At 42.3% G+C, this 24,140-nt stretch overlaps 1 pseudogene; it reads left to right on the top strand.

Annotated features, from left to right (window-relative positions):
• LOC127416118 (calpain-5-like) overlaps positions 1–24,140 on the top strand; it is a 77,975-nt pseudogene that overhangs the window by 399 nt on the left and 53,436 nt on the right.

The following is a 24,140-nucleotide window of genomic DNA, read 5'->3' on the forward strand; positions in this document are numbered from 1 at the left end:
TCATCCTTTCTTTCCTCATTTCTTTCCACTTCTCCCCTGTGCAGTATGCCAGAGAAAGTGTGCAAGTTTCAAGGCCAGTGTTATCATAAACTGAAGAAAGCATGTTTAAGATTAGGGGCTCTGTTCCAAGATCCACACTTTCCTCCCCCTGCAAAGTCATTGTTCTACAAAAGAGCGCCTCCTCCTGGACTGACATGGAAGAGACCCAAGGTGAGAGAAAGTGAAAATGGACTGTTTTTTAAAAAAAAATTTATTTCTGTAAAACGTGAATCTCCAAATATATATATATATATATATATATATATATATATATATATATATATATATATATATATATATATATATATATAAAGTGGTATCAGGGGGAGGAAGAAACTTTTGGGTGGATGGGCCAAGAGAAATGATCCATCGTATGATATCTGTAAACTTTTTATTTAAATTGAGTTTTTAATGTTTAGTTAATTGTTTCCAGGCAGGGGCGTATATAGGACATTTAGCTACTAAAGATTGACTATTTTAAGAATAATTAAATATCAATCAACAATATTCATGTTTGAGTACATTCCGATTTTTTATTTTGTTCTTTATTTGACATAAAATCATTTGGAGGCCTTGTGGATGAGAACAGATATATAATATTATTTGGGGATTCAGGGGATTTACCCTAGAGACTTTTAAAAATATAAAAAAGTATATACATTTTAACCATAGAATGGACCATTTTTGGTAATTTTTTTTCCTAGCTCAATTTGCTGCTGTGTCTTTGGACAGATTAAACTGACGGATACAAATTATGGAAATGGGTATTGTTGCTATGTCTCTGCTATGGTTTACTGTCAATAAAACTGCTTTTTTTTCTGATGGATGCCTGCGATTTCATGCCAAATCCAACCTGAAAGCAACAGCAAGCTTTTGGCTGTTGGTGGAAAAGGGACATAAGACAATGATTGGGTGAGCCTGAATGCCAGTGTGTGGCACCGGCCCACCCAGGCCCACCAGTGGCTAAGCCAATGATAGAGAACATTTTATTGTACAACATTTGGATATGCCTGTGAGTGCAAGATGAGTCTTCAATATTTTGAAAGACTGTCAATTTAAAATGCGTATATCTAAGTTAATTTTGTAATCTTGTAGGAGCACTTATTTTTTGTACATTTCAAGAGTAGCATTTAAAAGGGAATCAAAGCTAAAAGACTAAAAGCCACAATACTTAAATTATGATTTCATGCTATCTTTCAGTAATTGTTGGTGATTACAGTATCACATCAGTACAAATGGAAATAACCTTTTTCTAGAGGTCAGAAACTCTTTTGAATGGAAGATCTGCCATGGTGAATCTTTTGATTCTAAATACAGAAACACAGTCAGCAGCATAAGATATATGTTTAATTAAAGGCCTCTCAGACAGCCGCAAGGCATCAGCTTAAAGTAACTTGAGTCCTTAGAGAGTGTGAATGTCATGTGTATGGCTTCAAATTAGAGAGATTATCAACATATCACTACGTTAACACATGATTTGCTGATTTAAAATAATAATAATAATAGCATAATTAAAATAGAGTGCATAGGTTATGTGTTAGAATTAGTTAGTATTTGTCAATTTAAGGAGCAGTGTGAGTTGTGAATCATCAAACATAAACTGAGACAAAGGGCATTGGAAGCAATCTTTTTTGTTTATCTCACATCAATGGTTGCAGAATAAATTGCTGATAACTTACTATAGAGCAGTTGATCTCAAACCAGACTGAACAGGCTCTTTTTTTCTACACCTAGTAGTTGGACATGTTGTCATTTTAAGTTGAAAAGGTAAGTTTATATTTTGGTTGCCAGAAGTTGAATGATGTTAGCAGATTTTTATTTCTTATTGTTTTATTTTTTTTTGAGTGACCACGCACGCACACACGCACGCACGCATGCACACACACACACACACACACATACACACACACACACACAGACACACACACACACACACACATGCTACTGTCACGGTTCTGGTGAGTTCATCAGTTTGTTTTGTATGTTTTGTTATTTTCTCTCCCTCATGAGTCTCAGGCGCTGCCTTCATGCACGAACAGTGTTTCCATGGGAACACTGATTGTTCCAAGGGGAACGCTGATCATACCACTAATTAGCATGCTAGCAGCACCTGTTTCTCCACTGATTCACTCCCTACTTAAGCCCTTCGTGTTCTCAGTATCTTTGCTAGATTGTTGTTTGGTGTGAAGTAACTTACCTCGCTCTCTCTGCCTAGTTGGTCCTGTCTCATGTATCTGTTTGGTTGCATGTCTCTACCCGCGTGTCGGGAGTGTAGTTACCTTCTAGTCTGCGGTGTGCTTGTTCTCGGCACCCACAACTCTTCAACAGAGGATTCCTCATGGATCTGCTCACTGCGCAGCCACAGCGCGCACGCATCAACTAACACCTATCTCCTGCACACCTTATCCTTGAGTAATCATGCTAAATTGCTAATTTGGTACTAGAAAATCACTTGCTATTATATCAAACACAGCTGAAAACTATTTGGTTCATTAAATGAAGCTTAACATTGTCTTTGTGTTTGTTTTTGAGTTGCCACAATATGCAATAGACTGGCATGTCTTAAGGACAATATTAGGTCAAATATTTTCTCTAGAAACTCATCAGTCAATCATTGTTTTGAGGAATGAAGGCTATACAATACTTGAAATTGCCAAAAAAAAAAAAAAAAAAACCTGAAGATTTCATACAAAGGTGTACACTGCAGTCTTCAAAGACAAAGGACAACTGGCTCTAACAAGGACAGAAAGAAATGTGGAAGGCCAGATGTACAACTAAACAAGAGGATAAGTACATCAGAGTCTCTAGTTTGAGAAATAGATGCCTCACATGTCCTCAGCTGACAGCTTCATTGAATTCTACCCGCTCAACACCAGTTTCTTGTAACAGTAAAGAGAAGACTCAGGGGTGCAGGCCTTGTGGGAAGGATTGCAAAGAAAAAGCCACTTTTGAAATAGAAAAACAAAAACAAAAGGTTAGAGTAGGCAAAGAAACACAGACATTGGACAACAGATAATTGGAAAAGAGTGTTATGGATCTTAACCCCACCAAGCTTTTGTGGGATCAGCTAGACTTTAAAGTGCGTGAGAAGTGCCCGATAAGACAGCCACATCTATGGCAAATACTACAGGAAGCTTGGGGTGAAATGTCACCTGAGTATCTGGACAAACTGACACCTAGAATGCCAAGGATCTGCAAAGCTGTCATTGCTGCATGTGGAGGATTTTTTGATGAGAACTCTTTGAAGTAGTTTAAGTGAACATTTAAATGCCACTTTGGTGAATAAAAGTACCAATTTCTTTCCATAAGAGCAAAATCTGTACATTGTTCCAAACTTTTGGCCACCAGTGTATATATATATATATATATATATATATATATATATATATATATATATATATATATATATATATATTAAGGGGTGCCTTTAGCACTGTTGTACCCTATACATGCAAATAGTGTGTATGGTAGTAAATGGTATATTAAATTGTGTTGAACTGCACTACATTAAATACCCATTCTATTTAAATATTCCCACTTGTGTGTTAACAGTAGCATTATGAATTGAAAATATCCTCATATTAGCATTATTTAATGCCTTGTTTTGGTTGCTATAAGTTGTTTTTTTATTGTAGTCTCTAATTTTTGTTTATATAATTCAGTACATTTATAACTGTTAAATTGCTATGTATAAACATGAACACAAACATTCTGTTTGAGGATATTTCCTCTTGCACCCAGGAATTGTGTAAAGACCCACAACTTTTTGTGGATGGAATCAGCACACGGGATCTTCACCAGGGCAACTTGGGTAACTGTTGGATGGTGGCAGCTACATCATGCCTGGCAACAGAACCCTCACACTGGAAAAAGGTTATAACATATTAAGAGAGAAATAAATAAATGGAGAGTGCATTCAGTAACTAAGGTGGTTTAGAGTAGTGCTTAAGGTTCTGGTGGAACAAAGAACTGAAATAGGAAAGTATTAAAATCCAGGTAGGAGCACCCTTCACTTGATTGGTATGGAACCATTAATAGAAAGTGAGATATTCTAACCATTTTGCACCTAAGCATGACTCGTATCCCCAGGTTGCTCAAGGGGAATGTCCTTTAGAGCAGTGTAATTTATTTGGTTTGGATGGAAACATTGTAAAAGTTATATCAATGAGTAAATATTCAAATGAGCATCTGGCCTGCATTCATTTATGCTGCATGTGAATTAAAGATACAGACTGGACCAATCAAACATGAATTTTTTTCATTTATCAGATGCTTTTATTCAGCAAAAAAATAAATAAATAGAAATAACTAATAACTAATATAAATATTTCACTCCCGTTCTCTCTTTCCCTTCACAGTTGTGTTATAATTTATTCAGATGATCCCAGACCATGCTGAACAGGAGTGGAACCTGAAGCGCCCGGACCTGTATGCTGGAATTTTTCACTTTCGTTTCTGGTGACTGGGCCAGTGGACAGATGTTGTGGTAGATGACCGTTTACCGGTCAACAAGGTGGGAATACTGCTCTTCTGTCGTTCTGCAAAACCTTGGGAATTTTGGAGCGCTTTGCTGGAGAAAGCCTATGCCAAGTAAGACACCTGTTGAACCAGGACAGAATCCAAACACAGACAAGTACACAAGTACCTTTATTTGCTTTGACAGATATAAGTTGGTGGGTCTGGTTCAGTGTTATAGTGTACACCAGATCATCTGATTACAAGTCCAGGCCAAGACTAGAATAGGTTGAGTCCAAGACAAGATCAAGACCAGAGATGGTCGAGTCCTTGTCAAGATCGAGACCAGAAGAGAATGAGTCTGGGACAAGACTCATATAAGACTAATGCAATCCCAATGATTGTAGTAGATGTACATTGTAAACAACTAAATTGACCCCAAGATCTTATATCAAAATATACAGCATGCATTTTTTTTGCATAGGCTTATGTTGGTTTAAGTGAACACAATTTTGTTTCAACAATGACATGTCAGTGTTAACATGTCAGTAAAAAACTCGAATTAGTGGTGTAATGAACCTATGTGACTTAGAATGGTAATACTATAAAAATCTCATGCAAGTCGTGATAATAGTAAGAGATAGCAAGAAACGTACAAATTAGTTTGTACAAAAATGTATGACTTGTGCTCCCATTGAGAAATATAAACAAATCAACAAATGATGTTATTACAATTTTTCCTAAGTTTAATCCCTAACCCAAACCTGAACATAAAGTATGAACCATTACACAAACCCTAAACATAGCCATGATTTTAATAGGAAAATATCTTTTGTGCTCCATGAGGGAAAGAAAACATTAAGGTTTGGAACAAGACGAGGGAAGCCAGTGTTTCCCCTAAAAAAAATTTCAGTTGTGGCGCAATTTTGCACTTGTCCATGAGCCAGTAACACCAGAACCGTTTTTACGCATATTGGTGGAGGAATAGCTTAAAACCACCTTAGAATCATTATAATGGGTTATTCATGTTTGCCTTGTCATGTGTGTGTTTACTGGGAGCTTCTGACACTTGAAGGGCTCTGGAAGGCTCTGCGGGTAAAATTTACAAAAATGTCTGAAAATGTACAACAATCTCACCTAAATATCAGGGGGTTACTTTTCTCAATTCTTACCTGTAGTTTTATTCAGAAGGGATAATTTTTAAAGTATATAGCCAAATTATGGTCCTCTGCTGGTCCTATGGTCAGTTGTTCCCTATCTGTCACTCACTCGACGTTGTGTCGATGTAGTGACACTAGGGGTCACTCTTGGGAGCCCGAGACACCTCTGGTCTTTGATAAAAGGCCAATGAAAATTGGCGAGTGGTATTTGCATACCACTCCCCCGGACATACGGGTATAAAAGGAGCTGGTATGCAACCACTCATTCAGATTTTCTCTTCGGAGCCGAATGGTCGATGTTTACTGAGCTGACAGTTCATTCACCTCTGCTGGATCTGACGGCACATTTCAGCAGCTTCTCCCTCCTCTGCACTGGTGCACTGCAGAGAATGCCCCTGGGCGCTTCAGCAGAAAAAAGAGAGTATATTTTCCTAAAAGAATATATTTCTCTAAATGAGTGGCACACACGGAATGTCTTTTTAAAGACACATCTTTTTAAAGATGCCTTTCCGTTTGTGTGTTATTCCTGGTTGCGGTCGTTACCTCTCAACTTCTGACGGTCACGATCGCTGTCTTTCGTGTCTGGGCGTGACCCACACGGAGACAGCGTTCGTGGATGGATCATGTACTTACTGCGAGAACATGACCATGGCAACGTTGCAGTCGCGGCTTGCTTTCGTAAGACCTACGGGTATGAGGCCAGTGTGGCTAGCACTGGGGGCGATTTGGGGACCCCAATGGGACCACCTCTGCCGGGTATCCCCCCACGGACCTCCCATTCCCCAGCATGCTCGTCTGCCCCGATCGGATGAGTCCGCTGGCTCGTCTCACGGCGAGTTCGACCTCTTGTTCGGAGCCCGCGAAGCTGATGAGCTCTCGAGTGCAACATCGGAGAGTGGGCTCATCCAGTCGAATGCAGAAGCCTCAGCTGGACTCCCATCCTCTGGTGCGGTTGCCCAGTCACAGGCTGATGCGGAAATGACGGACATGCTTTCCCGGGCAGCCGCGAGTGCCAGGTTAAAGTGGAACCCTCCGCTCTCCCCAAAACCTCGCGGTTCGATGATTGGTTCCTGGGCTCACGGCGTCGCTCAAAGCAGCCACGCCCCGCTCCAGTCCTTTTCTTCCCGGAAGTGCATGAGGAGTTGACAAGATTGTGGGAGGCACCTTTTACTGCCTGGTCTCGATCCTTCAGCTCTCCCGCACTCACTACCTTCGATGGCGGGGCGGCCAAGGGATATTCCCCCGGTGGATAAGGTGCTCGCGGTGCACCTATGCCCGCAGAGCGCCACCACCTGGCGTGGAAGCCCAAAGCTCCCGTCCAAGGCCTGTAGGTTCACGTCGTCCCTGACGGCCAAAGCCTACAGTGCCACTGGACAAGCTGCCTCCACCCTGCACGCCATGGCTCTCCTGCAAGTCCACCAAGCCAAGGCACTAAAGGAACTGCACGAGGGTAGTTCTGCCCCAGATTTGATGCAGGAGCTGCACTCGCCGACCGACCTCGCTCTCCAGGCGATGAAGGTCACAGCGCGGTCTCTCGGGCGGGCGATGTCCACCTTAGTGGTCCATGAGCGCCAACTTTGGCTCAACCTGGTCGAGATGGGTGAGGCTGACAAGGCACGGTTCCTTGCTGCCCCCATTTCCCAGGTTGGCCTATTTGGCGACACCGTCGAGGACCTTGCCCAGCAGTTCTCGAAGGTGAAGCAGCAGACAGAGGCTATCTTGCACATCCTGCCCCGGCGTGGCTCAAGATCCCGCACCGCGCCTGCTCGTCGCCAAGTGCATCCCCCTGCGGTGAGTGAACCGACTCCGCCGCAGCCCGCCCCTTCAGCCCGGCCCCGGCATGGAGCCCACCGCAGGATGCAGACGCCACCTGTCTCATGGCCGGTTGCCAAGAACCCTCGGAAGTCTTAGAAGCGCCCCTGAGTAGGGTGACCCAGGGACAATGAAACCCACCTTGGAGCTGGTAAGCAGACCACTCCATCCCCCGGTGGAGGGCTGGGAGGAGAATCTTTTGTTGCTTTTTCATTTAATTTTGCTGCATGCCCAAGTGGCTGCGGTACCCAACAGTTCAGCAAAAGAGCGGTTTCCTCGTTCCCTGGGTCATGTACCCGGTGTGCATGGCCGTCATCACGACCACCGTCCACCTTTCCATCCTTGCAGGTTTGGCGCTCCAGCAGCGGTCTCCCCGCCCCTGCGTGCCCAGCTGTGGCACAGATCTGTCCCCTTATGTAACAGTCTCTATGGGTCACGAGGACAGGCCTCTTCCTCCCCCGTCCCAGGCTGTTCCGGGGGTGGTCACAAGGAGCCAGGTAAGTGCTTCGATGTCCCTGAACTCAGCACGGCCACAAGATGGTGTGGCACCTCGAGCTCGGCCCCGCCACGAGGCCCCACCTGCCGGTACGTCCGACGAGATTGTCCCCTTGGTCCCCCTCGCTCAGAGCTTGGATGCGTGGCTTGCGTTTTCCAATCCGTCGCGATGGCTGATCCGGACCATCCGACTCGGCTATGGGATTCAGTTTGCCAGGTGTCCGCCCAGGTTCAGCGGCATCCACTTCACCTCAGTGAAGGGCGAGAACGCTGCTACCTTGCACGTGGAGATCGCTACCCTCCTGCCGAGATGAAGAAGGGGTTTTACAGCCCCTATTTCATTGTACCGAAAAAAGGCGGTGGGTTGCGTCCAATCTTGGACCTGCGAGTACTGAACCGGGCTTTACACAGACTACCGTTCAAGATGCTGACGCAAAAACGCATTCTGGTGAGCGTCAGGCATCAAGATTGGTTTACAGCGGTTGACCTGAAGGACGCGTACTTCCACGTCTCGATTCTACCTTGACACAGACCCTTCCTGCGGTTTGCATTCGAGGGTCAGGTGTATCAGTACAAGGTCCTCCCTTTCGATCTGTCCTTGTCCCCTTGCGTCTTCATGAAGGTCGCAGAGGCAGCTCTTGCCCCGTTAAGGGAAGTGGGCATTCACATTCTCAACTATCTCGACGATTGGCTAATCCTAGCCCACTCTCAGGATATGCTGTGTGCACACAGGTACACACAGGTTCTCGCACCTCAGCCGACTAGGGCTTCGGGTCAACTGGGAAAAGAGCAAGCTCCTCACGGTTCAGAGCATCTCTTTTCTCGGTTTGTAGTTGGACTCAGTCTCATTGACGGTGCGCCTCATGAACGAGCGAGCACAGTCGGTGCTGACCTGTTTGAAGGTGTTCAAACGGAAAACAGCGGTTCCACTGAAACTCTTTCAGAGGCTCCTGGGGCATATGGCATCCTCAGCGGTGGCCACTCTGCTCGGGTTGATGCATATGAGACTGCTTCAGCACTGGCTGCAGACTCGAGTCCCGAGATGGGCATGGCGCCGTGGGACACATCGCCCTTCAGCCCTTGGACTGACCTCATGTTTATACGGGCAGGTGTTCCCCTAGAGCTGGTCTCCAGGTGCATCGTGGTTATGACAGATGCCTCCAAGACGGGCTGGGGCACTGTTTGCAATGGGCACACAGCGACCGGCTTATGGACGGGCCCGCGGCTGCGTTGGCACATCAACTGCCTCGAGTTGCTGGCAATTCTGCTCACCCTTTGGAGGTTCCGGCCGTTGATCCAGGGCAAGCACGTGTTAGTTCGGACAGACAACATGGCATTGGTAGCATATGTCAACCGTCACGGCGGTCTGCGCTCCCGTTGTATGTCACAACTCGCCCACCGTCTCCTCCTCTGGAGTCAGCAGCACCTTAAGTCACTGCGAGCCACTCATATCCTGGGCGACCTCAACACTGCAGCGAATGCGCTGTCACGGCAGGTTACCCTCAAGGGAGAGTGGAGACTTCACCCTCAGGTGGTCCAGCTGATCTGGAGTCGATTCGGACAGGCACAGGTAGACCTGTTTGCCTCCCAAGAATCCTCCCACTGCCCGCTCTGGTACGCCCTGACCGAGGCACCTCTTGGTATAGACGTGCTGGCACACAGCTGGTCCCCTGGACTTCGCAAATATGCATTTCCCCCAGTAAGCCTACTTGCACAGACCCTGGGCCTTGACCAGGGGAGCCTCTCTAACAGACATTTGCAGAGCAGTGGGCTGGGCAACACCCAACACATTTGCAAGGTTCTACAATCTCTGGGTGGAACCAGTTTCGTCCCGTATAGTGGCATGCACAAGCAGGAAAGTCCGGGACAGCTGGCCGGATGTATCGCTTGCACATAGTGCCTTTCACTTCCCCTGAGCTGAAGACGTGCGCCGTTAACTCCCAGTAGTGTTCACAAACTGTGTTCCCTGGTTGATTTCCTCCAAGCCCTGTGGCAGACGAGTTTGCGGAGAGACTCGCTGCCGGCTCAGTACATGTGCTAACTAAGCCCTGTACTGGGGTAGGTGCTCCGCATGTGTTGGTTCCCCGTAGGTAACCCCATGCGACGTACATCTTCCGCTAATTCGTTTCCCTGTTGGCAAACTGCATCTTCCTTGGGCAGAGGCCCCTCTGCCCCAGTCACCATGCTTGTAGTAACTCCTCCCCTGTAGGGCAGGACCTACCTTGGGACTCCCCCACATGGCATACTTCTGACATAGCTTGGCAAGACCATGTGACATATTTCCACTTAAATACCCCCCCCCCCCCGGGTGGGGTGTGGTCTCCGCGGTGTCTTCCCCTTGGGATGGACACCCCCCAACTAGACCTGGTGGGCCCAGTCGGTTAATCCCCCTTTTTTTAGGGAGTGTGAAAAAAAAGGGGATAAGAGGCCACGACTGGGCTAGCCCATCTCTATCTTTTGGGTAGTCGACTTGTCCCCAAAGGGCCGTTCGACACTCATAACTGTGTTGGGGGAGGTTACGTGTCAGCCTGGTGCACTGGCTACGAGGCACACAGTGGTCTGCCCATCACACACTGCCAGTTCACGTAACACAGTTCAGCCAGTTGTGGCGTTTTTGTATAGGGACCCCTAGTATCACTACATCGACACAATGTTGAGTGAGTGACAGATAGGGAACGTCCTGGTTACTTGCGTAACCTCTGTTCCCTGATGGAGGGAACGAGATGTTGTGTCCCTCCTGCCACAACGCTGAACTACCTGCTGAAATGGCCGGGACCTTGTCTCGGCTCCTCAGCATAAAACCTGAATGAGTGGTTGCATACCAGCTCCTTTTATACCTGTATGTCCGGGGGAGTGGTATGCAAATACCACTCGCCAATTTTCATTGGCCTTTTATCAAAGACCAGAGGTGTCTCAGGCTCCCGGGAGTGACCCCTAGTGTCACTACATCGACACAACGTCTCGTTCCCTCCATCAGGGAATGGAGGTTACGCAAGTAACCAGGACGTTTCCCAGCAAAATGTGATGCAGTCATGTGCTGAATTACATTTATGTTGTTGTTCTTGGTAGATACCTTTAACAAAAACTTTAACAGGTAGTAAAGGGCAGTTCATTCAAAAATGAAATTTCTGTCATGATTACTCACCCTCAAGTCTGAATGAATTTCTCTCTTCTGTGTTACACAAAAGGAGATACTAGGCAGAATGTAGGTTTCCAGTCAACATGCACTGTGTTGGGCCTCATGTATTCAGATAGAAGACAAAGGCAGGCCTAACACAGTCATAAAAACATAACTCAAGCCCCCACCTTCTAAGTCGTAAATTTTACTGATAAAAATCGTGCCAAAATCAAACAAAGGGAGTCCAAAACAGACTACAGATCCATGAAGCCTTGCTCACTAAAGTATCGAGCTCTCAACTCCTATTGGATGAGGCACACAACAGAACATCCCTCAAACATGACATAATCAGGAGTTGAAATAATTCTGAAATGCTTCCAGAATTCACTTCCAGCGACTTAGTTCACCGAATATAGACGTAGCTTTTTGCTGCTCTCAGGTGCAACCTCGTGGCACAAGGAAGTAATGTCCGACTTGAAACTGTAGCCATACAATCTCCATCTTGCTGGACGAGTTGAGATTACTCTGTGTTCAACCAAACACTCTAACGGATCCGAAGGAGACCGCCGAGCAATTCGCATCTTCATCTGTTTGCCTACAGAAGTGAAGAGATTAAAGATTTCTCTTCCATCTTCAATCAAGTCGACATTTCTGAGTTCTCCGCCAGCCCACCGAGAATCAACAGCCGTACCGCCCGCCGACAATCAACAGCCGTACCGCCCGCCGACAGAGCGAGGAAACGGCATCCCGTCATCACCTGAGCCTCAAGGAACCAGGTCAGAGTTAAAGGACGGAGGAAAACACATTCTACCTGTGTCCTCATGCGATTCAAGTAAGAGGTTACGTCTGGGCAGAGATAGAATATGATAGCATGTTATTCTTGTGTTTCAAGGTTTTTTGCTTGTACAGTTTACGGATCGCCATGTCCGCTCATTATTAATACGCAGGGTATTAATTATCACAAATTTGTTTTGCTGTATTGTGGTCCAACCAAACTGAATTGTGCAATTTCGCCATCGCGGGTGAGACAGAAACTGAGTTCATCCATTAGAGTCAAATAACGCAGGACTTTTACGAGCCCCACTCGTAAAACCGCGTCTCTGAGTGATGAACACAGCTGCTTTCTCTCCCACTATCGTGAAATCAGCTTTAGGGCTGTCACTTAATCATCTCTCTCTCTCTCTCTCTCTCTCTTACTAATCACACACACACACACACACACACTGTCACACACACACACCTTATGTGTTATAGGATTATTTTGATTTCCATATCTAATCATATCACTGTTTAGTTTGTAGTTGTAAGTCGGAAGTTTATTGACTGCATTGTATTAATTATTAATTGATATTACTGCATAAATAAACTTTGTTTATATTACAAAGAGAAGTGTTTTGGTTTGTTTTGCATACGCCTGTGTCATGCTGATGGGATGTCAGTGCTCGAATTCAAACCTTCATTCATTGTTTTTTTCCCGAAAATCGATATTCTTCGGAAGCCGATTTTCCTAAGAAAACAATCTAATATTGAGACTGTTTTACTATTCGGTTATTAGTCCCTGATTTCAGGGTGGTGCCCCGTCAATGTTAATCCTTATTAATATTCTATTGATTCTTGATAATTGATAATTATCTTTGATTGAATTTGAATGATCAATAAGCTAGTGTTAATTTTAATTAATGTTTCATCAATGTTAACAATTAACAATTATCTTTGATAATTGTTGATTTAAAGATTTAAAAAAGCTAATATTGATTCTCATCGATGTTCTATTGATTTTAATAATTAATAATTATCTTTGATAATTATTGATTATTGCTAATAACCAAACTTGCTCCTAAACGTAGCACACTACATTTACTGGAGTCCCATATGAGGTTTTAATGAGTTAGATCCAATTAATTAATTTAAATATTAATTAATAACTACAGAAATAATTATTAATTATTTCTGATAGTAACACTGATCTAAACAACCGGTAAAGCCCTACAACTGTCACTACATATTTTTTTTCCATACAATGAACTTTAAGAGAGACTGAAATTAACATTCTCCCTAACATCTCTTTTTGAGTTATATGGTGGAAAGAAAATCATAAACGTTTGCAAGTGATGAAAGAATTACTAACACTTTAAGAGGAATAGGTCAATAAGTCAATACTCACCAGTTGCATTAAAAATGGCCATTTCATTTTGGCAAAATGTCTTGAGAAAGAACCTTGCTTGTATAATACTCTATGTATATTAAAGGTGCAGTATGTAAGATTCAGAAACCCTTGTTATTAATGACACCTGTGGCCATTAAGTGAACTGCAGCCTGTTGCTCGTGCTCGCGCTCGTGCACACACTCCATAGGGATGCAAGCGAGCATCGGCCAAAACAATGACGTAACATACAAAGAGACTGAACGTGATCCACCGACATCATGCTGACAGATAATTAAAATTACACAGTTATGATTGTTTTACTACAAACTTTGAGACTAAACTAAAACTACTTATCAGCTAACATAGCATACTGATATACACATACAGCTACATACTACCGAACTATACCAAACAGTTTACTCTTGCACTGCACTGTTATGTTTTACTATTGTATGTTTTGTATGTCATATGTTGTACTACGATCAAGAAACCAGTATTTGCTTAAATTGATCCTGTATACCTGACTTTTAGTATAAAGAGAAGATCTTTGAAATTATTTGAAAGTTACGAAGCAAGGTAGCTTGCAATTCCTCAGCGTTAGCAGGCAAGATCAAGTTAGCTAAAATTAGACAGATCAGTCCTTATGGCACTATATTTCACATGCTTTGCAGTTATGTAAGCTTACCTGTCCAATAAGAAGAATGCCAATTCAGGGTCGGTTTTGATCCCCAAAACTGAACGAAGGTCCCTCTAGGAATCAAATGCCCTGCCAATGTTCACTCTAGTTTTCGCTCAACCATGATCACGTTGCCACTTAGTCAGATGGGATTCAGTAGGCTCTCAGAAGTGTGCATAAACGTCACATCCTTTGGATTTTCCCGGCAAAACCAACCTGCTCCCTTCGCCTGAAAATCTGTCTACAGGCTTTAATAGGCAACCTAGGAAGTCCGGGAAGGGCTCATTTTTTTAAGTTGCGCTACAAGCCATTCACACATTGGCAAAAAAAGGCGAATATTACATGAAAATTGTTACATACTGCACCTTTAAAGATAGAAAATGATTTATTTTCATATTATGTACTGTATATTATTAATATTATAGTATTTATATTACTATATTATTATTATTATTTATGTATATTTTGACATACAGTACTTATTAAAATTGACTGTTTCACATAGCAGAGGAAATACCTGTTTACATCAGATGGAGCTCTAGGGAGATGGAGATTAACAGGTGTTTAAGAGTTTCTCTTCAGCCTGCAGTAGGTTCTCTTCACCAAGAGAAGGTCTGGTAGCATTTTCCACAAAGCATTTTTGCTGTTTCTGCCTTTCTTGTCTAATGTGCTGCATTGTGAGGAAGCGCCACGATATGCAGGCATCAAAACTAGATCACTCTGACGACGAGCGCTTGCAACGTTGACAGCTTTGCTTTCTTGATATAAAGAGGAGTGATAGTTTTAACGCATCACTCGCTTACAGAGACGCAGTACAATGCCATTCACATGTCGAATCTTAAATTCAGTAATATGCGACTTCCTGCATTCAATGAGCTGCTGCACGAGAGAGGGAGAGAAAGAGGAATGTGGAAGAGCTGATTTATACTGCAGATTCTGGAATTACAGTTTGATACAAACTCAAGATTATTGATTTGTTCATCTGCATGGACTGGTTTACCAGTTCTCAACTACATATTCAAGTAAATAAAAGTGTGTGGGAAATATCCGCATTATCATCGTGGAACATGCAGGAATTATTCAGTTTGTGTGCAATACCCGCAATTCCGTGCCGAAGTTCAGGCCCTGTGGGTATACTGTTTCTCTGTTTTAGGATACACTCACGTTGGACTGCTATATGATGGTGTCACTGTGAGTGCATGCGTGTATTTGTGTGTGTATGTGGTGGGGTGCCTTTCATTTCATACCAGCCAAATTCAACTGCATGCAGCTGACTAGCAAGTGTTACATTGCGTAAAGAATATTAAAGAAACATGTAAAATCTCATCAGTGGTGCTCGTAATTTAACAGTGCACATTTACATCAGTCATTTGTATTGCATAAATAAATATGGAATGACTAACCATATATAATAAGAATAACTTTATTAAAATAAAGTGTTGGATAGAAGGCTAGCTCAAATTTCATGCCTACATTGTTTCTGTATGAGATTCTGTTTATTTATTGGTTGATCCCTATGGGACTTAAAGTAGTCCTGTTTTGTAAGAGCCAAGTCGTACAATATCAATATGGTTATGCCTGTTACCCTGGTTCCCTGAAAGGAGGGAACGAGATGCTACGTCAGTTGCTGATGCTATGGGAAACATATACCATCATGCCGTGCTACTGAGCCGCATGCATTAGAAATGCCCACTAGCCAGTAGGGTAGTTAATCAACAGAGCCTCCCCTTTATATTGCTAATAGGAAGGGGGAGGGTAAAAATAAGGAGAAGGCCATACTCCTTTACACCCATGGGACTTTAACACCATTGTATGCCTTGCGAATCATATGCGACTGCAATGGCATCGACATCCCATTGAGAAAGTTTTTGCTTGGAGACAGCCGAAGTAGACAAAGAGCTGATCCATCAGCTTCGTTTGACTCGTATGGTCATCATACATGCGTAGTGCCCTCACAGGGCAGAGCATGTGCAGCTTCTGTGCCTCGCCCAATGTGAACGGAGGAGGAGAGAAAAGTTTGTAAGGTAACAACCTGAGCCCTGAAAAGGAGTGGCCAAAACCTTGCATCTAACAGTTCCACCAGCTCCAGAAACCAAGGGCGATTGGGCCACTCTGGTGCAACCAACAGCATGAATTATCTGTCTTCCTGGACTTTGCACAACACTTTGCACAAGCAAATTAATGGGAGGGAATTTATATTTGAATTTAATCAAGCACATGAAGATAGACTGTGTGTAACTGATGGTCAGATGCGCCGACATGATCGCTGAGTCAAGTTTCATTCCTAAAAAGGAAACCTGATGGCTGGGCACCAACACACTCTTCACCAAACTGACTAAGGTCCAAATGCTCCAAATGTGCAAGCAACAGATCCCTGTGTTTGCAAGCTTCTTCCTCTAACTGCACTAAAACAGCCAGTCGTTGAGGCAGTTCAAAATGCGAGCACCAGGGGCTATTTGAACATGAAAGTATGTGTCTTTCAGGTTGATCGACACAAACCAGTCCAGAGAACTCACATGAGACAAAATCTGTCTCTGAGTGACCATTTTGAACAGAGACTTCGCAAGTGTCAAGTTCAAGCATTTCAAGTCCAGAATAGTGCATAGCCTGGCATTCTTTTTGGTGACTAGGAAGTAGTAGCTCTAAAACTCGCTCTGAGCATCGCACTCCAAAACCGCCTCTATCCCATCATTGGCAAGGAGACTTAGTACCTCTGAGTGTAAAACCGACGCATCCCGCACCAGCAAAGATTAGATTAGATTAGATTAGATTAGATTAGATTAGATTCAACTTTATTGTCATTGTGCAGAGTACAGGTACAGAGCCAATGAAATGCAGTTAGCATCTAACCAGAAGTGCAAATAGCAATATGTGTATATATATATATATATATATATATATATATATATGAGAGAGAGAGAGAGAGAGAGAGAGAGAGAGAGAGAGAGAGAGAGAGAGAGAGAGTATATACAATAAAGATTTTTATGGAGTGCAAAGTTATGAGGTAGAGAACCAGAGACCAGCTCAATGCAAATGTCTATGAATACAGTACAAGGTGCAAATGAAGAAGTATAAACACTGAAGGTGCATTGTACAGAATGTATAAAGTATAAATATGTAAATATATATATATATATATATGGCTGGTGACCATAACAGTGCAAGTGGCATCAAGAGGTAGAAATTATGTGCAAAGAAATGTGCAAGGGAATGTGCAAAAAAACAAACAAATATGTAGTCTGAGTGGGATGTTGTGTTCAGCGTGAGTTTAGAGTTCAGTAGGCTGACAGCTGAGGGAAAGAAACTGTTCCTGAGTCTGCTGGTGCGACAGCGAAGACTCCTGTAGCGTCTCCCAGATGGGAGAGGACTAAACAGAGCATGGTTGGGGTGAGAGGTGTCTTTGATAATGCTTCTCACCCTCCTTAGGCAGCATTTATGGTGAATGTCTTTGATGGAGGGTAGCTGAACCCCAGTGATGTATTGGGCAGTTTTCACCACCCGCTGGAGGGCCTTCTGGTCTGAGACAGTGCAGTTGCCATACCACACTGTGATGCAGTTTGTTAGTATACTTTCAATAGTGCAACGGTAAAAGTTCAGCAGGATGTGGGCAGACAGATGAGCTTTCCTTAGCTTCCTAATGAAGTAAAGGCACTGTTGCACCTTTTTGATCAGAGTGGAGGTGCTGTAGGTCCAGGAAAGATCTTCAGAAATGTGGACACCCAGGAACTTGAAGCTAGTCACATGCTCCACTTCGTCCCCATCAATGTAGATGGGAGTGTATGAGTGGCCCTTCCTAGTCCGCTGGTAGTCCACAATCAGCTCCTTGGTCTTCTGGGTGTTGAGTGTGAGATTTTTGTTGGCACACCACACTGCCAGGTGCTGTACCTCTTCCCTGTGGGCTGTCTCATCATCGCCGCTGATCAGGCCTACCACCGTGGTGTCATCTGCAAACTTTATTATGGAGTTGGAGCCATGCTCGGTTATGCAGTCATGGGTGAAGAGAGAGTAGAGGATTGGACTCAACACACAGCCCTGTGGTGCACCAGTGTTCAAAGTGAGGGTGGAGGAGTTGTGGTTGCTGATCCTAACAGACTGTGGTCTGTTAGTGAGAAAGTCCAAGGTCCAGTTGCAGAGGGAAGAAGATCAGTGAGCTTGGAGATCAGCTTGGATGGGATCACTGTATTGAAGGCAGAACTGAAATCAATGAATAGCATCCTGACATATGTATTGTTTTTGTCCAAGTGAGTCAGGGTGGAGTGAAGAGCTGAGGTGATAGCATCCTCAGTTGACCTGTTGGGTTTGTTGGCGAACTGATATGGGTCCAGTGTTGGGGCAGGCATGTTTTCAGGTGGGAGAGGACCAGCCTCTCAAAACACTTAGCGATGATGGGAGTAAGAGCAACGGGGCGGAAGTCGTTGAGGGCCACTGCAGTAGCATGTTTTGGTATTGGTACAATGGTGGCTGTTTTGAAGCAGATGGGGACAATGGCCTGGGCCAAGGAGAGGTTGAAAATTTTGGTGAAGACATCTGCCAGCTGTTCTGCGCAGGCCCTGAGCACTCAGCCAGGTATGCCATCAGGGCCAGCAGCTGAGCATTTACTCTGCTCAGGGTGGAGCACACGTCACTGGTGGAAAATGTGAGTGGCAGATCATCAGGTGGGAGCTCAGCTTTTATGGGTGGTTCTGTGTTTCCACGATCAAAGCGAGCATAAAAGGTGTTCAGTTCGTCTGGGAGGGTTTCTTTAATATTTGTACACTGTGTATCTTATCAAATATTCAGAAATAGGTTTCATCAGAAACATTAATGCTTTCAGAAAATTACAATTCTTACCTACTCATCTGAAATACCTGCCTGTCTGCTTTCCTCACCCAGAAAATGACAACTAATCATTTCTATGGACACCTTTAACATTTCTACTGACTCCACATATGACTCATATGATATATTTAATGTTTTCTAACTTCATGATAGTTTTGTGTGGGGAAACAGACCTACAGCCCAAAATTGCACATGTTGTCAGTCACTGACTGTCTTTTGAAACAAAAAGTTTTATTCCAGCAGGGGGCGATTGACGCTATGAAAACAGAATCCTCCATGCATCCGCATTTAAATATCAAAAAGTTTAATATATATTTGCAGACATTTTACACTGGATAGTTATTTTTAATAAAAACTGATAATTGCAAGGATTCATACCCGTGAATGGAAATCTGCCTTAGCATTATCTGTAAAAGCATTTTTAAAAATCCTCATCCAGTAATAATAAACAACTGTGATTGGCCCATCCTATCTAGCACTGAAAAAAGTATTAGGTAATACATGTCTGCACCATCAATGCTAGAGGGCATTGCACAACACTAGTTGGTTGATACCAGCTCATATAATGGAGAGGGGACTTTTTTGGCTGATTATGACAGACTCACAGTCATCCAATTGCAAGGTATCTCATACTTAATTATTTTCAGCGTTAAAAAATATTTATATAAACAATGACAGACGCATGATTGCGGGACAATTCACCCCTTTGACAGCATAAGGGGAATGTGTGTGTATTTTGTTGAATTATGAATAGGTGTTGATGTGTAAATATCACATGTCAATGTGGTCATGGGTGTGATGCATTTTGCAGTGTAACTTCGATAAATAATGTGGGTGGGTAGTGAGTTTTGAGTTCTGAAAGTTTGAGTATGTCTACATAGTACATCAAACTCTTATTTCAAAAGAACAAGGAAAATCCACTTGTCCATGATATGACCCCTTAAAAAAGATCTTTTTTCTCTCCTCTACTTTCCTGCAATTTCTCTCTGTCTTTGTCAGGCTCAATGGGTGTTATGAGGCTCTAGAAGTAGGCAATACAGCTGAAGCTCTGGTTGATTTTACTGGTGGGGTCTCCGAACCTCTGAGTCTGGACCAGGAGGAGCTGATCCAGCATGCTCACCAGAGGAGGATGCTTTTCCAGACACTAGCCCATGCACACATCCATAAAGCACTCATCACCTGCTCCATTTGGGTCAGAAACCAAAGCCACAGAAGAAAACCTCAGTTTTTACAGTCTAAACACCCTTCAATTCCATAAATTTAAACTGCTTGCAGACAAGGGGTCTAATGTATGCAACATTTTAAAGCATGCTGCATAACCCCAGATGTGGACAAAGCACAGAAAGTTCTATTCAAGTATTGCATTCAGTCTCGTATATACTACAATTTAAAAAGTGAATGGGGTTTACTTTTGACAGAGAAATTAACAAAGAATTTTGTATAACTTTGGTAATTAATGATTTAGTGAATTGTTTGTACTTTTTGTATTTTGCAATAATTAAAAATGAATATTTGTCAATTGAAAGTCCATTGAACATAAGGAGAATTGCTTGGCTACTTACAGTGCTAAAAGCTTGTTAAAATACACACAATATTTTGTGAATGTTTTTATAAGCTTTATAAATCAAAATATTTTATCAGATTCTGAAATTTTTGTGTAAATAAATCTTTAGCGTGCATGAGGTCCCAAGTCTACAAACAACCATGTCACTTTATATTTAATTGTATACAGTTTCTCTGTCCTGATCTTTTAAAATTTTACATCATCCAATTTAACTTCATTGTGTTTGTTTACATGTACAGCAAACGCTGGTAACTACCAAAAATCAGCTAATTTTAAACCCAACAGTGCAAGAAAAAACATCTTTAAATTTTGAAATAGACAGGAGACATGCGCGCATTGAATAAGCTTACAGAAAGGTGAAAAAGGTGTTCACGTGCAGAGTGAGACTATTTTTGCTTGAACCATGTATGGCTCAAAAACAAAATTGTTTAAGGAGTTTACCTGACCTAACACAGTTATTGGGTTATTAAGAATACTCAGTTTGAGATTGTGCAAAACGTACTTATTGGCTGCATCCGAAAGCTCTAAAAGGCATATGGGCTGTGTAAAATGTTTGCGAAGGAAAGATGAAAATAAGGTGCCTTTCAAACTGTTCTGACACCAGTTTCATTAAATGCATACATTGTTAAAAAAGAGGCAGATTGGATTCGCTGATGGCCTGTGTGGGGTGACAGGTACAATGAAACCTTTAAAGTTTAAACTACAAAGTTCTTCTACTTACCTCTGCCTATTGAACACACCCTCTCTCTTTTTGAGTTGCAGCCAGCAGAGGGAGAGCAAGTGGAATCAGTTCTGGACTGTGGATTGATAAAGGGTCATGCATATGGTGTCACAGCCGTCAGAAAACTCTGTGTCCAAGACTGTGCTGAGCGTGTGTAGCACATCTCGTATTTACATGGTGTGAATGATGAACCCCTTGGGCATGACAGACTAGTGAAGGGTCGTTCATGAACGATTTGTTCATTTTGAACTAATCTTTTATGTGACTCAGAAGAACGAGTAGTCTCAGAGAGTGATTCGTTCATTTTATGTTGGCCGCGCATGTGCATTGCGCAACCTCTGCTCATATGTTACGTGAAAACCGCATAGGCGCTGTACAGGAAACAGACATTATTAGTTCACCTCTCAAGTTATCTGATCCGAGTCATTCGTTCTTTTGTCACGTGACAGCCGTACACGCTATGCACATACAGATGTCACGTGACAAAAGAACGAACGACTCAGACAAGAAGATTCCAGAGGTGAACTAATCTTTCTGTTTCTCATAATTTGTCCTTGGCTGCATTATACATTTTTCCTTATTGGGACTATAATCAAAGTTTGCGTAAGTAGACGTATTGGGGGGGATCTGGCTATTGAAAATTTAACATTTTAAGTTAATTCTGCTCAAATGAATGAAATGAACGAAATTACTTGAATAAAGATTCGTTCATTTTGCTGAAGGAGACTCAAAGATTCAAGTCAGTAAAATGATCCGATCTTCCCATCACTACGACAGACTGGACAGGAGCTTGGAGTCTGGGGTGAGTTAATGTTTACCAGTCTATCTCAGAAGCTACTATAATCAATCATTTTATATTGATTATGTTACTGATCAGCAGGCTCCACAATTAAACGTTTTAAGAGCGTGTTATAAACATATATCATGGCTAGTTTGCAATTTTGCATTTGCTATGAATTTAAACAAGCAGTTTGAAGGTCCAGAATACCTGGAGAGAGTAATCCGTTAGCATTCCCATTTATCTCAGAGGCAGTTGCTTGGCTGACACATGCACCCTCAGAAGTGTGAAACCTTCATGCCACCATCTTTTTCTTTGGTAATCAGTTCTTTCCAGTCTATCCAGTCAAAGAAAAAGAGTCAATTTCATGTTTTTAAGAGAACTCAAAAACAAATCAAAAAATCATCCATTGAAAAAACATACACTTAATAATGTGAATTACATATTGCAAAAACATGGTCATGGTCTGTTTTTTTTCCCATGGTGTGCTGTAATTTTTTTTCTGGGCAATAGCTCCAGTGCAGATTACGCAGTCTGCGTAGGGCACCAACCCCTGAGGGGGGCACATCTTACCCTAAGGGGTCACCAAAAAGTTGCCCTTCCTCGCACATTATATGTTATTCAAGGATCTGATAGCAGATAACACTTTCCCTGTTGGACGATTGACTGGAGTCTCACCTGGAGCATGGTGTTACAAGGTGCTTTCACAAGACAAGAGTTTAATGGGTAGTGAGGAAGACTGGAATAACGTTGGCTAGCAGTCTTCAAATGTTTTGTCCAACCAAGTGCTAATTTCTTTTCTGTAACATTAGGAGGTTAGAGCTTCTTTATGCAAGATTAGTAGCTCAGTATAAAAAAAGAAAGGCTCAGGCTGGGTTTTTCTCATGGTGTGCTAAAATCTCTTTTGTCAGTGTCGGCTCCAGTGGCACAGTCGGTTTTAGTGTGCAGTATAGGTCAGCACGATTTGGACAAAAAGTCATTTTGCGATTATTTTGAAAAATATTGCTATTGCAATTTGAACTGCGATATGATAAACAAAAAACTAGCAAGTAATTCCTTTTGACCAAAATTTCATAATGTTTTGCACATGTTACAGTACCAATAAATGACTACGGAGGGATCACACTTAAGTTCACTTCAGCCACAAACAAATAAATAAAGAAAACAGTAAAATAAAGAAGAAGAAGAAGAAGAAGAAGAAGAAGAAGAAGAAGAAAAAAAAACCCAAAAAAAAACCACTGTTCTTCAAACCAAAATTGTCCACTGTGAACCTATTTTTTGTCCACTTTATGATAGGGTCTCAGCCCACTATTCATCATCATAATTTTTTAAACCCAGCCAAACTGAATATTAGTGATGATCTGATCAGGATTTTTAGAGCCCATACCGTTCACAGATTTTCTTTTCATATGATCAGCCGATGTGTAAGCTTTCTGCTTACTGTTAACAGAATGTCCCTGTTGGTAATACCATAGTTGTTACCTAGTTTTTGCTGACAAAAATACTGTAGGCTGGTTAAATGATAATCAAATAAATAAACACAAAAATATTTATTTTTACAAACATTTTTTTAATAGGCCTTAAAAACAAGTAGGCTTACACAAAATATTCTCTACTGTATATTAGGATAGATAGCCCTATAAAGAACGAGGCTTCATGTCAAACTGAATTGAACTGATAACCCATTAGTGTAATTAAACTTAATGTGAAAGTTTCAGTTATGTATTCTTTGTCATTCATTTCATTAAATTATTTTTATTCATTTATTTTAAATTATATTTTATTAATAATGCATTATATTATAGCATCTAAATATCTATTTATTTTATTTATATGTTCTACATTCCTCTCCTTTTCATTTTGTTGGATGTTGGTAATATTAGTTCTGCAATCACTTGTTCCCGCTGGGGTTGTAATGAGGGGAACACGCTCTCTCGTGAGTTAAAGGAATAGTTCACCCAAAAATGAAAATTTGTTGATAATTTACTCACCCACAGGCCATCCAAGATGTATCTGAGTTTCTTTCTTCATCAAAACAGAATTTAAGACTTTTAGGATTTCATTTCAGGCCTCCTCCTCTAAACAATGCAAGTGAATGTCCTCCATTTTTTTTATGGTCCAAAATGCATATTTAGGGTGCATCGAAATAATCCACACGATTCCAGTTGACAAATAAATTTCTTCTGAATGCAAACGATTGATTATTTTTAGCATAACAATGACGCGCTTCCTGAATCCTCCTCCACATGACGCGTGACCTTACCAACGAGCTTACGTCATCCCTCTCATGAGCACACGTCACAGAGATGTACGGAAGCCAACATTTGTAGTTAAAAAGTATATAAGTATTGTTTTGTT

The sequence above is a fragment of the Myxocyprinus asiaticus genome, chromosome 1, assembly GCF_019703515.2.
Source record: "Myxocyprinus asiaticus isolate MX2 ecotype Aquarium Trade chromosome 1, UBuf_Myxa_2, whole genome shotgun sequence".
NCBI lineage: Eukaryota > Metazoa > Chordata > Actinopteri > Cypriniformes > Catostomidae > Myxocyprinus > Myxocyprinus asiaticus.